The sequence below is a fragment of the Polypterus senegalus genome, chromosome 8, assembly GCF_016835505.1.
Source record: "Polypterus senegalus isolate Bchr_013 chromosome 8, ASM1683550v1, whole genome shotgun sequence".
NCBI lineage: Eukaryota > Metazoa > Chordata > Cladistia > Polypteriformes > Polypteridae > Polypterus > Polypterus senegalus.
In genome coordinates this window covers 77057733-77073086 of record NC_053161.1, presented here as the reverse complement: position 1 = coordinate 77073086, position 15354 = coordinate 77057733, and positions in this window count along the sequence as shown.

Below are 15354 nucleotides of genomic sequence, written 5' to 3'. Positions count from 1 at the left end.
GGCACAGAGGCTTGGTATTTATTATGATATGTTTTCATCAGTTATCTACAATATAGGCATTTAAAGAGAATCCTAGCATACTGTTATTTTCTTGTGGCCTTATGCTAAACTAGTTAGGCATTATTTAAACAGCTATTGTTATTTCACCTTAATTAAGTGAACAAAGTATAATAAAACATGAATATTAATAGAAAAATTAAAAAGACATTTCTCAGTAATTAGTAGACATTAATAAGGAAAATTACTCAACATTTTATCTCTGAAGAATTCTTCTGTTGTTATAGTTTGCTGCAAATTAATCTAAAATGTTTCCCACCCTTAATGCTAATTAACATGACAAGGAGTGATGCAGATCTCTGGTCCCTGAATCCTTGCTGCTTCTTTGTAAATAGTTTTAATGATAGCAAAGTCAAGATAAACTCTTACAAATAGATTTTTTTTTGGCAAGGAGTATTACTGATAAACAGATTGCCTGTCAAAATCAAATAGTTTTATAAGGTTGCAACAGTTTTTCTGTCTCTTTTGATGTGGTTAATCATTTTTTTTGTCTTTTTCTGTTTATTAAAATGTCTCACCTGGTGCTGCATTACTATAAAATTGCTTTCATATATTCCATAATGAAGTGCCAAAGACACACTGACTTGTCTATCCAGGAAGGTAGGGTACTTGGCCATAAGTGCACTTACAGCATTTGCAATATGACAAGTAACAATGTTAAATATTCTGTTCAGTTCAATTACACTGACTACAAAAAAACAATGATAGCAATAGCCCTCAAATTTTACCATGTGGTGTCTATTTCTTGTTTGAAGGAATTATCCCACATTTTGAAGAATGTACATTTTTGTGCTTGTCTTTCTATTACATTCAAAGCCAAGCCACAAAAACCTCTTGATTTTGCTAAAATATGACACAATCTTTCATTGTTTCAGTGTTAACTTAATAATGTAATTATTATTTGAAAAAGATTCACAGCAGAAGCCAGGTGGATCTCAGAGGACTGACAATAACTAGACAGTATTTTGCTGATTACAAAAAGCGCATTCACACTAATACAAGGTTCAAAGTGGACTAAGTATGTTTATGAGCAGATTTTTTTCTCTCCAATGAACAGCATATTGACATTATCGGACATATGATTTTGTATCATATAAAATATATATTTTGTATCATATAAAAATACTGTTTTTACCAACTTAAAAATATAGCAATCTGTTTTGGTGGAACAGAAAAGATCATACACATGCATCTGTTTCACAAGATTTGAATTATTATAATACTTTTCGTCTTTAAGTCTTCAAACATTGAATTGGTTTCAGTTGGCAAAATACCCTGCCTTTACTGTATATTGCTATTTACCGATCTTAAACAAAATTTTTAGGTCACGTACTTGCCTCTCTGAATTGGTTTGTATGAAGCTTTCCACGGTTCAACCCTGGAATATGTTAACAAAATGCTGGGCCCTTATAACACTTGAAGACCTATCAAATCATTTGATTAGGCCATGCAGGTGGTCCCTAGATCAAGGTTAAAACCTTGGGGTATTGAGACATTGACTGTTGGAACTCTTGCCTTAATACCGTAGCTACACTGCCCTTGCAGTTCACATGAGTTAGGGGTTTCAGAACTCCTGCGAATGAGAAACTCTGTGAATACACACATACATATATACACACACAGAGAGGAGGAAAGGAGTAATACATATACAGCACAATTACAGCTGAGACAATGATGCACGGCGTCCCCCAGATTAAATACATAGTTCTGCAGATTTTAGTGAACTGTAACTTTTTACAAAATGTAGTTTTTCATAATAAATGTGTGTGTATATTTACAGTCGCAAATGATAAAAATGATTAATATTACATATATTTTATGCATTTATAACCTATTAAGCCTTTTTATTTAGTTTACATTATCTATGCCTATGCATATGTGAATTTCCCCTTGGGGATTAATAAAGTATCTATCTATCTATCTATCTATCTATCTATCTATCTATCTATCTATCTATCTATCTATCTATCTATCATATGTGGTTTTCCAGAGTAGGCAGCAAAACTTGCATAATAATTTCCATTTAATAAATGATAACAAATCCACAAATAAGTTGATTCAGAAATCGTAATCTTGTGAATCTCAAGAGCCAACTATATTTGTATAAATTTGCTATTAGCTCTGCTTTAGTTGTGTAATTTTTTTAGCAGTACCAATGTTTAATACTTTTTAATACTTTATTATTTTTATGTGATTTAACTGTTGAAATCATTTCAGCAGCATTCTGTGCATCCTGTTGGAAAGATGCTAAATAAATCAAGTTTATTTTTACACTTTGGTCTCAGAAAGGCTTTTTGGTTTGACTATTGAATAGTCCTTCTTGGCACAATAGGAAGTTACTGCATTATAAAAATATAAGAGAGAATAGATCCCGAGAGAAATCCGTATAAATGAAAAAAAATGATCTTTATTGTTAAATGATTCATTGTCTTTATGACCACTTTCTCAAATTTTCCTACATGTGATAAAACAAAGTTTTCTCCGTTCAGCGTTGCCTTGAAATAATCTGATACTATTGTACTCCACTCTTCTTCTTTTTGTTTTAATCTAAACCCTGTCTTGCATCAAAATATTGAAGAATTTTGCCATCTTCTAAACCCAGTTTATGTGTTAAATATTTTTTCATACACTTCCAGAAATATGCTGCTAGCAAGGAAAACAAAATACAGCATCAACCGCAACTGAAACCTTAGGCTATGAATAATGTTGGTACCAAATATAATTATATCACATACACATATATTGTATTTTCCTTTCTTTGATGCATACCTCATAATGCATGGTTGGAGTGGATCATTGGCCTTTCAATTTAATGAGAAAGACAGGGCCTGTTTTGATTGGCTGTGAGTAAACAACTGAGGGCTGTACTGCACTCAATCTGCATTAAGTTAGCAAACACATCAAGTTTACCATCATTGCCCCAGTCCTCACTTATTTCACCATGGATGTCATCCTGCTTGATAGATGCTTATGATGAATACTAAAGAATATCTTTGATGTGATCAAAGTAAATTTTACACATTTAAATTACACTTACAAAAAGAGTGATCGCAAAATTCTCATGTAAGTAATGTGATTTTGTTACTGTTGTATCTCCCTGGGAAGTATAGGCAAGAAAGGGTGTGATTAAAAAAGTTCTGTTAAGAATGCTTTGTTTTAAACATCATCATATAATCAAATGGTATAACAAAAAAACAAAAAAAAAACTTTTGAACTAAATATATTTATTCACATATTCCAGTAGTTACACCTGTTTTGTGGGTATGTATGTATGTGATGTGGATAACAAAGTTGTGGCTAGCAGCTTTTAGGAATGACTGAAGCAATATCAGCCCTTAACACCTCTGAGCACATCCTCTGTTTTTTTTATAACTAGCCTTATTTTATGACTAAAACAATATTATAATGGCTAACCACATAGCTGCAAAAATATTGCTGGGTTATTTTGAAAAGAAAGAGGGATAGATATTAAATAAAACAAAAAACTGTTTGTATTTTCTCATCATGCTCAGAATGATTCTCAGAGTTGGCTCTTAGTACTGGACCATTATTGAACAATGTGCCCTTTCATTAATGTTAATATTTTATAATAAAACCCCAACTGGAATGCATACATACTGATTTGTACATTATTTCCTGCCTTTTACCCAAAGAAGGATATACTCCTGACATCATTATAAAATGAATCAGTACATTTTAGTAGTCTAATGTCTTTGCACTCATCCCAATGATTATTTATTAAAATATTTTGTCCCCATTTCCACATTGATGTTTGCTGTATTTATATAATAGGGTATGGAAGGAAGAACGTTTGCTGTCCTTTTGTTCTGTCCATTTTGTCACACATTTAAATATGAAAGGTATGTTTTAAATTGACACACAATAAAAGTGTTTTTATTGTATTCTTCTAACTTCCTTTATAAATAAACACCATAAAGCATTATATGATATTTTAAACTTATATCATTATCACAATTGACACTTTAATAAATTAACTGCTCAGTCTCCTTAATTAAGCATTAGCCTTTGATGTACCTTGTTAGCTGTTAATCACCCAGCTCTACCATTGGTTCATACTATGGAACTGATTCCATAGTGGATTATATGATCTCCAAAAACATTTGAATTAAATTGATAAAATATTGGTTAGTACTAAAGGTTTAATAATGGTTTTGTTTACTTTTAATTTTTAAATGCTTGATAATAAATAAGGGCGGCACGGTGGCACAGTGGGTAGCACTGCTGCCTTGCAGTAAGGAGACCCGGGTTTGCTTCCTGGGTCCTCCCTGCATGGAGTTTGCATGTTCTCCCCATGTCTGCGTGGGTTTCCTCTGGGTGCTCCGGTTTCCTCCCACAGACCAAAGACATGCTTTGTGCATAAAGCCAAGTCCAGCAATATCTAATTAGAATGGTATTTTCCTGCATGAAGTGTGCTTAACTGGCATTAGTAAAGGTGCTATATAAACAAAATGTATTATTATTACTATTATTGTGTTCCATTTAAAGTGTACATAGGATGCTGCCAACAGCGTATTTTCTCTTCGTTTTGTTTGTATTTTCATGGAATCAGAACAAGATGGAGGGATGGGAATACTGTGGGAAGATTGATGCTACTGATAGTGCAGCCTGGTCTGTGTGGCTTGTGATGCTGCCACTTCAGCTCTCACCAATACACAAAACGGAATTTGATGTTATGTTTATAAACAAACAGTACAGTGCAAAAATAGTTGTAAATATTGCATAAAATAAATTGTAAGTAAATGAGCTTACAATGGAGAGCAGTTCCTGGTTGGGATTGGCAGGTGGCCCAGCACCTTGGGGAACCACACACAAAATACATTGGAAATAATCATATTAACACAAAAAATAAACATTATTATAAATAGCACAAAATTGAACAAAACTGACAAGAAACATAACTTTGAACCCCAACCAAGAGAGAAATTCTCGCTGAAACATAACAGATGTAAGAAATCGACATGCCTGTGAGTTCAAAAATTAAAAGTGGTTAATTTAATAAAGTTTTATCCACTTTATTATAAAATGTTATCATACACTGATGTTAAACGACTAACATTTTAATAGTATTCCAATTACTTCAAAAGCAAGCAAATTATAGAACCATAATGATGCTGTGTCTATGTATGTCCACTGCTGAAAATATTACAGACAAGTGTTTCATTGTAATGGTCATTGATTTGCATAAATATTCATCTGTTGTTGTGTTAAGTCACTCATCTGTGACAGCTATACAGTCTTTTATCTCTGAAGGATTTCATCTGTCCAAGGTCTTGCCAATATTATCACTGTGCTACATTTGTGGTAAGCAGATTTGCCAAGACCCTGTCTTGACAGCAGCACTTAATCCCCAACTACTAAATATACAGTCTGTACAGAGAAGAAAAGGGGAAGAAATACGCAAAATGGTTTATCATTTATTAGTATTAGAAACACTGTAATGCCAAAATAATTAAGTCCTGTGTAGCAGAGTTGGATTTCATGTTGGTTCAGTGGTTAGTGCTGGCTCCTCCACGGTCCAGGAGACTGGATGATCAGTGTGGTGTATCAACCTTCTCCAGTAGTTGTTGGAATGTTTTTCCTTTCCAGTTTTACTTTCACATCCTGCACATTATGCACACTGAGATGGTATGCAGATTAAGCTGATTTGCAATTCTAAAGAGGCCTTTTATGAGTGAGTACTTGTGTTTGTACGAGTATAGTTTCTGAACAAATGCTACCTTGCCTAGTGTCTGTTCTTTTTTTGTGCCCAGTTTTGGAGTGATAGCACCAGCGTCCGGTGATCCTGATTTTGACAAGGGATATTCAAAATATGCTGGATATGACCTTAAACTCTACTGGATTACAGTTTTTATGCTCCCTTTGGGAAGACTTGGAATCACCCAAAATACTTGACTTTTAACATAAAACATTTTTGGAGAACACTGGATAGAACACAAAAATTTAATGAAAAATACATACATTATTTGCTGTATCATTATGCTCAGTTGGATTCAGCTGGAACAATCTTAACCCTTCTACTATATTACAGTTAGAAAATTGTGTACTAATGCCTTGCAATAAAATGTCTTGTACTACCTAAAATTAGAGAAAATTAAATTTCCATTATGAGGAACAATTTAAAAAATAATCAGTATATGGCAGGGCCTCATTAATGTCATCCTCAATTAGCATTCTTTATAGTAATCAGTGAACATGCAGAGATGTTGAAAGCCTTTTAGCCACTTTCGCTTGAATGGTTGACTGGTTTTTGCCATTCTCCCTTTCATCGTTCCTTTTGCTTGTTTTTTCCTCTTGCTTTGAAATGACTGTTAGGTGGAGCACTTAATATTTAGTCAATCTGGTTCACTGAATTATATATATTTTATCTATTGTACTGATACTTTAAAATCAATTTCAGAATGAAATCCAGGGATATTTATACAGTAACTATAAAATGATATGATAGGTATTCAAACACCTTTATCTATCTTTTCAGCTTTTTTAAATTTATAGTAATTAATATTTGCATATATGTGAACAAGGTAAAATAAGTCATTTGTCATCACTTAACATTACAATGAAACCTTTACTTGACTGTCTGTTATGGACAGTAGTTTATAACAATGGTTCAATGTTCAGTCCTCAGGACCCCATGTGGTTGGAAGTTTTTGTTCCAAGAGGTTTCTCAGTCAGTCAGTTATTGTTACCTTTAATTGATCTCATTGCATAATTAGTTAAATTTTTTTCCTTGTATTTTGCATATAGAAAACTGCAGTAGTGACAGATGTACTCTTTAGGAAATTATTTGTATTTATTCTTTATCATTAAATACTTAAGTTTTTTTTTTTTTTTTTACTTTTTTATTTGTTAATTGCATCTAAATACCAAAAATTAATGTCAAGCAGAGAAGACACAAGCACAAATGATTATGGAGAGAGCAGCTACTTCAGTGTTATACACTTGTGTGCTTATTAGTAAATAATTATCAAAATAACAAAAACTTAAAAATTTTTTAAATGAATTCTTACCTATCTAACACATATAAATTTCTGCTTCATTCAGTAAAAAAATAATGGATTAACTGGTTTGTAATGTTCTGATGGTAGTAAAAAGCATAGAAAAAACTGTGAAATAAGCTTGCTTAATTGAGGTAAGAGAAGAAGTTGTTGGGAGGGAAAATGCCTGCAGCCACAAGGGCTCCCCAGAACTAAATCTTGAGAACCACTGATTTATAAGACCTTTAGCAGAAAATGAGTATATCATCATACATTAAATAAAATATGAGATAATATAATTTTAGGTGTCTGTTTCAAGAGTGGTATTTTTAAGCTTGGTTCATTTAAATTATTTTAATTATTAGCTTGTGTATAGCAAAGTGTTTTGTCCTGTTTTTGTTATTTCTGAATTGTTTTTAATTTGCATTTGTGTGTTTATTTTAGTGATTGATGCACATATTTTGTTTCATTGTGGACCAGTTTCAGTTTTGGACATTTTCACAAGTGCTTTGGATTTCCAATTGCTTTGGTACTCACCTTTGTCTTTCTAGTAGAACAGCTTTCTTTGATGGGAACTCCAAATCTAAAGACTTCACAGTATCCAGAGCCAATGAAGGCAGGTGTATTACATGATACCTGAAGTCTATGACAAGCTTGTTGGTTTTGCTGAAAATAACAATAACAATGTCACAAAAGGTACATTTTTTGTCTGTAAGTCATCTTATTGGTGAACTTTTAGACAAGTACAGAAAGGGATTCAGTAACTGAGGGATGTCAGCATTGAGAAAGTTCTGCAGCCAATTTTCAAATGGCAAATTCAAGTTGCAGAAAATGACAGAAAGTCCCAACTCTACAGCATGCTGATCATTCTTAATGGAGTAATACAGTTAAGTGATAAGTTATGGTTTATAAATAATACTCTGCCGTAGAAGGGTTTTTTTTTTTTTCAATATGAACTGCGAGGGATATAGGATTGTCAGTGTTCTGTTTGTGGCAAAAAGTAAACACAGTGGTCTAAACTATCTGGAACATTACATTTAATGTGTTCCCCCAATCATTTTATCATAATGGGAGCAAGTGTTTGCTTTTGCTTGGGCTTAATTTTCTTTCTGAAAGCAGAGGTAAACTGATTGTCTCAGTGAGGCATTAAAAATGCTTGTAAAAACGCCACCTAATTGGTCATTTCTGATTTTTAAAACCCCATAACACTCCATCCAGATCAGCTGTTTTACTGTCATTTAAAAAATCCCCCTAATGACATTTACAGGGAAAAAAAGATTGGATCATGCAATGGTTTAGGAACTCACACTGGAGAAACCCTTACTGTTCCTTTTTTCTTAATTTTTTTTGTTCATCCATAAGCACCTGTATACCGTGTCACATCCTTTGCTTAATTTCTAGGATATTTTTTGTTACTGGCTCTTCATACTTCAGTTCTACCAGGAATATAATGACTGTCCAAAGTAAGGGTGGGATAAATAGAGGTAGGCTTTTTTGATCATGCTGCAGTGTTAGCAACACTGGTGGGATTGGAAACATGCTGATGATATTTGAAGTATATATTAGATTTGCCTTTATTCAACATCAAAAATAACTTGTCGCTGTGTAAATATTTATACTTCATATAATGTACAAATATGACAATGTACAGTATATGCTGGTTTTGGCTTTGGTGGAATGCAACAATAACAATAAGTAAAACACTGGTGAACTCTTAAGTAAATTGTAATTGATGGAACCTGATCAATAAATATTCTTAATCAGATTAGCAGGTCTATGAGATGATTTAGTGTACCATTCAAATAACATAAAAACAACAGTAACAATAACAATTATAATAATAAGAAGTAACATGATAAAGGATGTGATCGACTCATGGGAGAGGATTTTCCTTTCAGTTAGAGCTGGTGAACAGCAGCAGTTTTTCCGCTTTTATAAGACTGAGACAATCCAAATTTCTTATGCCTTCAGCCAAAATGCTTACAGTCAATTTTATTCCTTCTAACAGAATGACTGCTGCACTGGAATGACTGATAAAGTTGAAGTTGCAATCCTTTCACCACTGACATTCTTAAGATAACAATGGATGTGTTAACAGCACAAGCTTCCTTGAAAAAATGTCACCATCACTTGTGTAATTAATGATGCCTAGTAGCATTACAAGTGCTGAACATAAGGCAACTATAGAACATTTCACTGTGCATAGAATGCTTATTTACACATTTAAATGCAATGACTAAATCTCAAAAGAATAAAAATTGAGACTTGCAAGGAATTGATAGAGCTGTTGATATTTCAATTTTTGGTTATCTTCATATAGTTTTTCTTTTCCATGATGAAGACAGTGACATTAGTGTAACTGTAAGAGTAGTGGAGATGGAGAGGTTGATAGAATAGTTTTAGAAGCAGATACCAGGTTGAATTTTTGCTGGAATTAGTGGAATCATTTGAGAAGCATTTATTAGATCTGGATTGTTTACTTCATACTTTTCTTTATAATTTGCGGAATAAATATGTCACATTTTCATCACATTGGAGAAAAAAAATAACATATCAGTTAAGATCATACAGTTACTAACTGACAACAAACAAAATTAAATACTACAAAATATTCATATAAAAGATCATACAGTTACTAACTGACAACAAACAAAATTAAATACTACAAAATATTCATATAACTTCATCAATAAGATGAAGGGAAAAAAATTTATATTTTATTTAATACTTTTCTGTGACATACTTTTTACTAAGTAAATCATCAAACTGTTTTACACAAGGTCATCATTCTTACTGCCTCTGCTTTGCTTGTATTTTCCTGTACTTGTGTTGCCTTTGATTTTTTTAAGCTCTCCATGAGTCTCATTTAAATGTCAAGGAAGAATCTTTGAGACAACATCCCTCTACAACATTGCTTTATTTTTATTTCTAATCTGATTGTTTTGGATATTCAACACTTAAATAATCCTAGGATTGCTATTTAAAGATTGCTATGACACAGAGAACATAATGCTTCGTTGCAGTCATAATCTGATTCAGATCCTGAAGAACTCAACCCAGGCCTTGATGTAGACCTTGACAAGATGTATGCTACAGTAGCAGTACACACACAAGCAACACCCATGGCCCTACCCAAACTGTTGACCTGGGTGACAGTAGGGAATCCATTCCTGGATGGGTTTATCCATTCCCGGGAATTCGGGAATCCCGCATGTCACTCCTGGGAATCCCGGGCTCCCGGGGATGATACAGAGCACGGGCATCTCACATGTGAACGGTTTTAGAATGACCGACACTTATTTTTAATAAAACTACTGCAATACTCCAATAAAAGACTAACCTTATCTACAATCAGTTCATGCTGTCATATAAGTACATGTATCTAGTTCCGGGGTGCCCAATGCGTCGATTGTGACCGACCAGTAGATCGCAAAGGTAGTGCAGGTAGATCGTGTTGCATTCAAAACATTAGTCTATCATATATCCTCCCTATGGCACTTGCCACTTGATTGACATACAGGGCGGCCAGTCTGAGATCTCTTTTCTTCTAACACACTGGTTATCCCGCACGCACGATCAAAAGCGAGTGCTACTGCAAAACTCCGGCTGTGATCTAGTTAGCCTTCCAATTTATATCGAATAAAGAAGGGGTTTAAAAAAATTGTTTGGGGAGGGTATGGGCTGGATGTGGAATTGGAAGAGGATTTTTTTTCTCACAATGTCACAGTCGAATTGCATTTGTCTGAACTGTCAATCTATGATTGCTATTCCAAAGAAGGAAAATGTGGAAAGGCACTTTCGAACTGTTCATAAAAACTACGAAACTGACTTCCTTCCGAAAAGCAATCTGAGAAAGAGAAAGGAGAGGGAACTAAAATTAACTAAAGTTAATTGGATAGCTGTCATTTTTCAGCGCCTTGATTTGGGGAACATCCAAAACTTCGCGTCAGAGCTTAAGACGCAATGGAAAGCGTGTGCGCAACTTGACGGTATACGCTACACAGAGCAGACTGAAAATTGTCTGTCAGACTTTGACAGATGGTTTCAAGACTCAGCTTTACTTGAGCAAATCGCTACATTTAAGTGCTACCCATTTAGGGAAGATGTTGAGAGTGATTCACTTGCATCAGAAATTGCAACACTGTTTCACCTAAAACTCATCTACAGTGGAGGATGAGATTTTGACACTACAGGATGACATTCAGCTGAAGTATGGGGATCATGGACAGTTTTGGAACTTACTCACAGAGGAAAAGTACCCAAACATGAGGAAATGTGCTACCTCCTTGACTGCATTATTCGGCTCTACTTTTCCCACATGAAGATTATTAAATCCAAATAGTGTAGTGACCAGAAATGCACTGAATTGTTATTGTGCCATAAGGGTTATTCAGTTATGCAAGGTACAAGAACATATATTTTATGTATCAATTATATTCAGTATATATATATATACTAGCAAAATACCCGCGCTTCGCAGCGGAGAAGTAGTGTGTTAAAGAAGTAATGAAAAATAAAAAATAACGTAACATGAATCTCAATGTAATTGTTTTGTCACTGTTGTGAGTGATGAGTGTTGCTGTCATATATATACTGTATATATTGTGGACGCCCAGGAGGAGGAGAAGAGGGCTTGTGCCTCCTCCAGACCGCGAGGGGCCGTCCGTCCTGGTTATGTTGGGGGCCACGGGTACAAGGCTTGGAAGCCCAGCCCTGTAGGGACCCGTGGTCACCGCCAGGCGGCGCCCCGATGCCGGTTTATCCTGTGTGGTCTTTGGCCGGGGATGGGGCCCGGCCAGGACGCCTTGGAGGACCAGAGCAGGGCGTGTGCCTCCTCCAGACCGAGAGGGGGCGTCCGTCCTGGTTATGCAGGAGGCCTCGGGTAGGGGGCTTGGAAGCCCAGCCCTTCAGGGACCCGTGGCCACCGCCAGGTGGCGCCCCAGTGCCTATTTATCCCGGGAGCCCGGCACTTCCTGGTGTGGGGGAAGACGACAGGGGATACACGGACGGCTTCCGGGTGCGCAGCCGGCACTTCCGCCACACAGGGGTGTGGTCAAGACTAAGTGCCGGGAAGCAGCTGGAGCTCATCCGGGTTCCCATAAAAGGGGCCGCCTCCCTCCAGTCATTGGTGGATGTCGGGAGGTAGCGGACAGAGCTCGAGAGAGGACAGGAGGCGGCCAGGAAGAAAGGCACAGAGACTGTGGGCCCTGGACTTGGGGAATTCGGTGCAAGAGGCACTGGGGTTGTGAGTGCACGTGACTTTAGACATTTGAATATAGTGTAAATAAACAGTCTGTGGGTGCAAAATATGTTGTCCGTCTGTCTGTGTCGGGGCCAGCGTTCACAATATATATATATATATATATATACACACACACACACACATATATATATACACACATACATCCCCATATATATACATATCTACATATACACACATACATATACATACACACATACATACATACACACATATATATACATACATACACACATATATAAACATATATATACATACATATCTACATATATACATATACACACACACACATATATATATATATACTAGCAAAATACCCGCACTTCGCAGCGGCGAAGTACTGCATTAAAATTTTTATTAAGAAGAAAATTAAACCTTTTTAAACTGAGGGAAAATATGCCAATAATTATTTGTTAAGGATCTCTTTGTGTGCCACGTTGTCAGTTCGGCCCTCCGGTTGTAACATGACCAAGCTGTGTGCTGAGCTTACTCTTGAGCATGCAACTTACAGTTGGCCATGTGAACAGTAATCTTGTCTCAAATCTCATAGCTTGGATTGCTGCTGTCATAATCGGTTTGAGTTTCATGGTTTGTTTCAATTACGACATTATTTGCAGGATTTGTTGTGTTGAAGTGACATTCGGCATCTGTCAAGCGTTGTAAGCACACAACCAGTTTCATTGATAAAATCACATCCAGCTTTTGAGAGTTTAAACATTCATAAACATCAAAGTGTCCACTACTGAAATCGTCACCTGTGAATCTAAGATGTTTAAGAGGCATTGGCGGTTGTCGAAAGGTGTAAAATATTTGGCTATTTCGGTACACTTGAAAGTGACAACCGAACAATTCAGCGGCAGCCATCAACTCACATGCAGAACCATAGGTAAAGGGCTTAAGCATTTCACTCTTCTAGTGCTCCTGTGTAGTATAATTATCTCCTGTACTGTCATCAGTCCAGACCTTGAACCTGTCCCAGTCATTTAATACATAAGACACAATGTTCCTCCGGATATCAAGAGTGAGCCTGATATGGCCGTGCAATATGTAACAAAGAGAATGGAAAAGGTAGGTGGTATTTCCGGGCATGGAAACCACTCGGTATGTGACAGTTCTTTGATCGATAGAATTTTTTGAAGATGGGCCCATAAGTAACAAAGACTGTTGAAAAGTTCAATATGGCGGCCGACAGTGGCATCATACCACCGAAATAAGTACGTACATTGGTTTCAGTTAGTGCAGGGAAGCCGCCTACCAAATTTCGAGAAGATGGGGCCATAAATAAGAAAGTTCAACATGGCGGACGTTGTTGACCGTTATGACCATTACGCGTAGAATTTCGAAATGAAACCTGCTTAACTTTTGTAAGTAAGCTGTAAGGAATGAGCCTTGCAAATTTCAGCCTTCTACGTATACGGGAAGTTGGAGAATTAGTGATGTTGGAAAATTTAATAGTGGCGGCTGACAGTGGCGTCATACCACCGAAATAAGTACGTACATTGGTTTCGGTTAGCTAAGGGAAGCCACCTACCAAATTTCGTGAAGATGGGGCCGTAAATAAGAAAGTTCAACATGGCGGACGTTGTTGATCGTTATGACCGTTACGCGTAGAATTTCGAAATGAAACCTGCTTAACTTTTGTAAGTAAGCTGTAAGGAATGGGCCTGCTAAATTTCAGCCTTCTACCTACACGGGAAGTTGGAGAATTAGTGACGTGTGGAAAATTCAATATGGCGGCCGACACTGGCGTCATATCACCGAAATAAGTACGTACATCGGTTTTGGTTAGCGCAGGGAAGTCGCCTACCAAATTTCGTGAAGATGGGGCCATAAATAAAAAAGTTCAACATGGCGGACGTTGTTGACCGTTATCGACTGTTATGACCGTTACGTGTAGAATTTCGAAATGAAACCTGCTTAAGTTTTGTAAGTAAGCTGTAAGGAATGAGCCTGCCAAATTTCAGCCTTCTACCTACACGGGAAGTTGGAGAATTAGTGATAAGTGAGTCAGTGAGTGAGTCAGTGAGTCAGTCAGTGAGTCAGTGAGGGCTTTGCCTTTTATTAGTATAGATATATATATACTCTTTGGGGTGCGAGCAACTGTTGCTGGGGGTGGCAGAATCCATCAAGGAAGAAAAATGAAAAACATTATTTGTACAAAATCTTAATTTATTTATCCATTCCTAAATAATTAAATGGGCAGGCTATTTTGTATCAGTGCAATACGCTGTTTGTTAAAACGGATGACTCCCGCTCTTACGTGCAAGTCTGTGTGGATATTATGAACTATCATATCTGTTCAAGTTCTATTTAAATTTTAAATAGAAGGAATTTTTATTTAGTCGACAGAAATATCTTTGGTAGGAATGTAAGTTAAATGTAGGCATCATTGCATACATTTTTCTTCACCATACAAATGTAAATAGTAAATTCGCCTTACATTCCAACAAAAGACATTTGTGTTGACTAAATCATGGGTGTCAAATTTAATTGCACAGGGGGCCAAAATCCATAACACACTTTAGGTCGCAGGCCGAACAGGATAAACATTTATTGAACACACTAAAACTAAACTTTTAAAACTTTAAAACTTTTAAAACTTAACTTTTTTTAACATAAATATGAATTAAAACAGACAGGAATATTATTCCGGAATAAATCAACTCAAACCTTAAATAACTTATAATATTTTGCTCTCCATAAAAATATATCCTGTCTAAATTATACAAGTTAGAAATAAAGTAAATGTTAAAAGAACAAACATTCAAATTTCTTTACTCTTATGTAATTTTATATAAAAAATAAACTTAAATTTTAAATATTCCAAAAGATTTTGCTCTCCATAAAAATATATCCTGTCAAAATTATACAAATTCAAATATGAACATGCTGCATAACAAAACCTGGAAATATAAATAAAATGTGTTCTTTTCAGCAATAACAAATCAAATCATTCAGTTGTCTTTGCTCTTATGTCATTTTATCAGAGCTGGACGCCTGGCATCTTTTTGGCAACAAGTTCGTTTATGTTTGGTGTGAGGT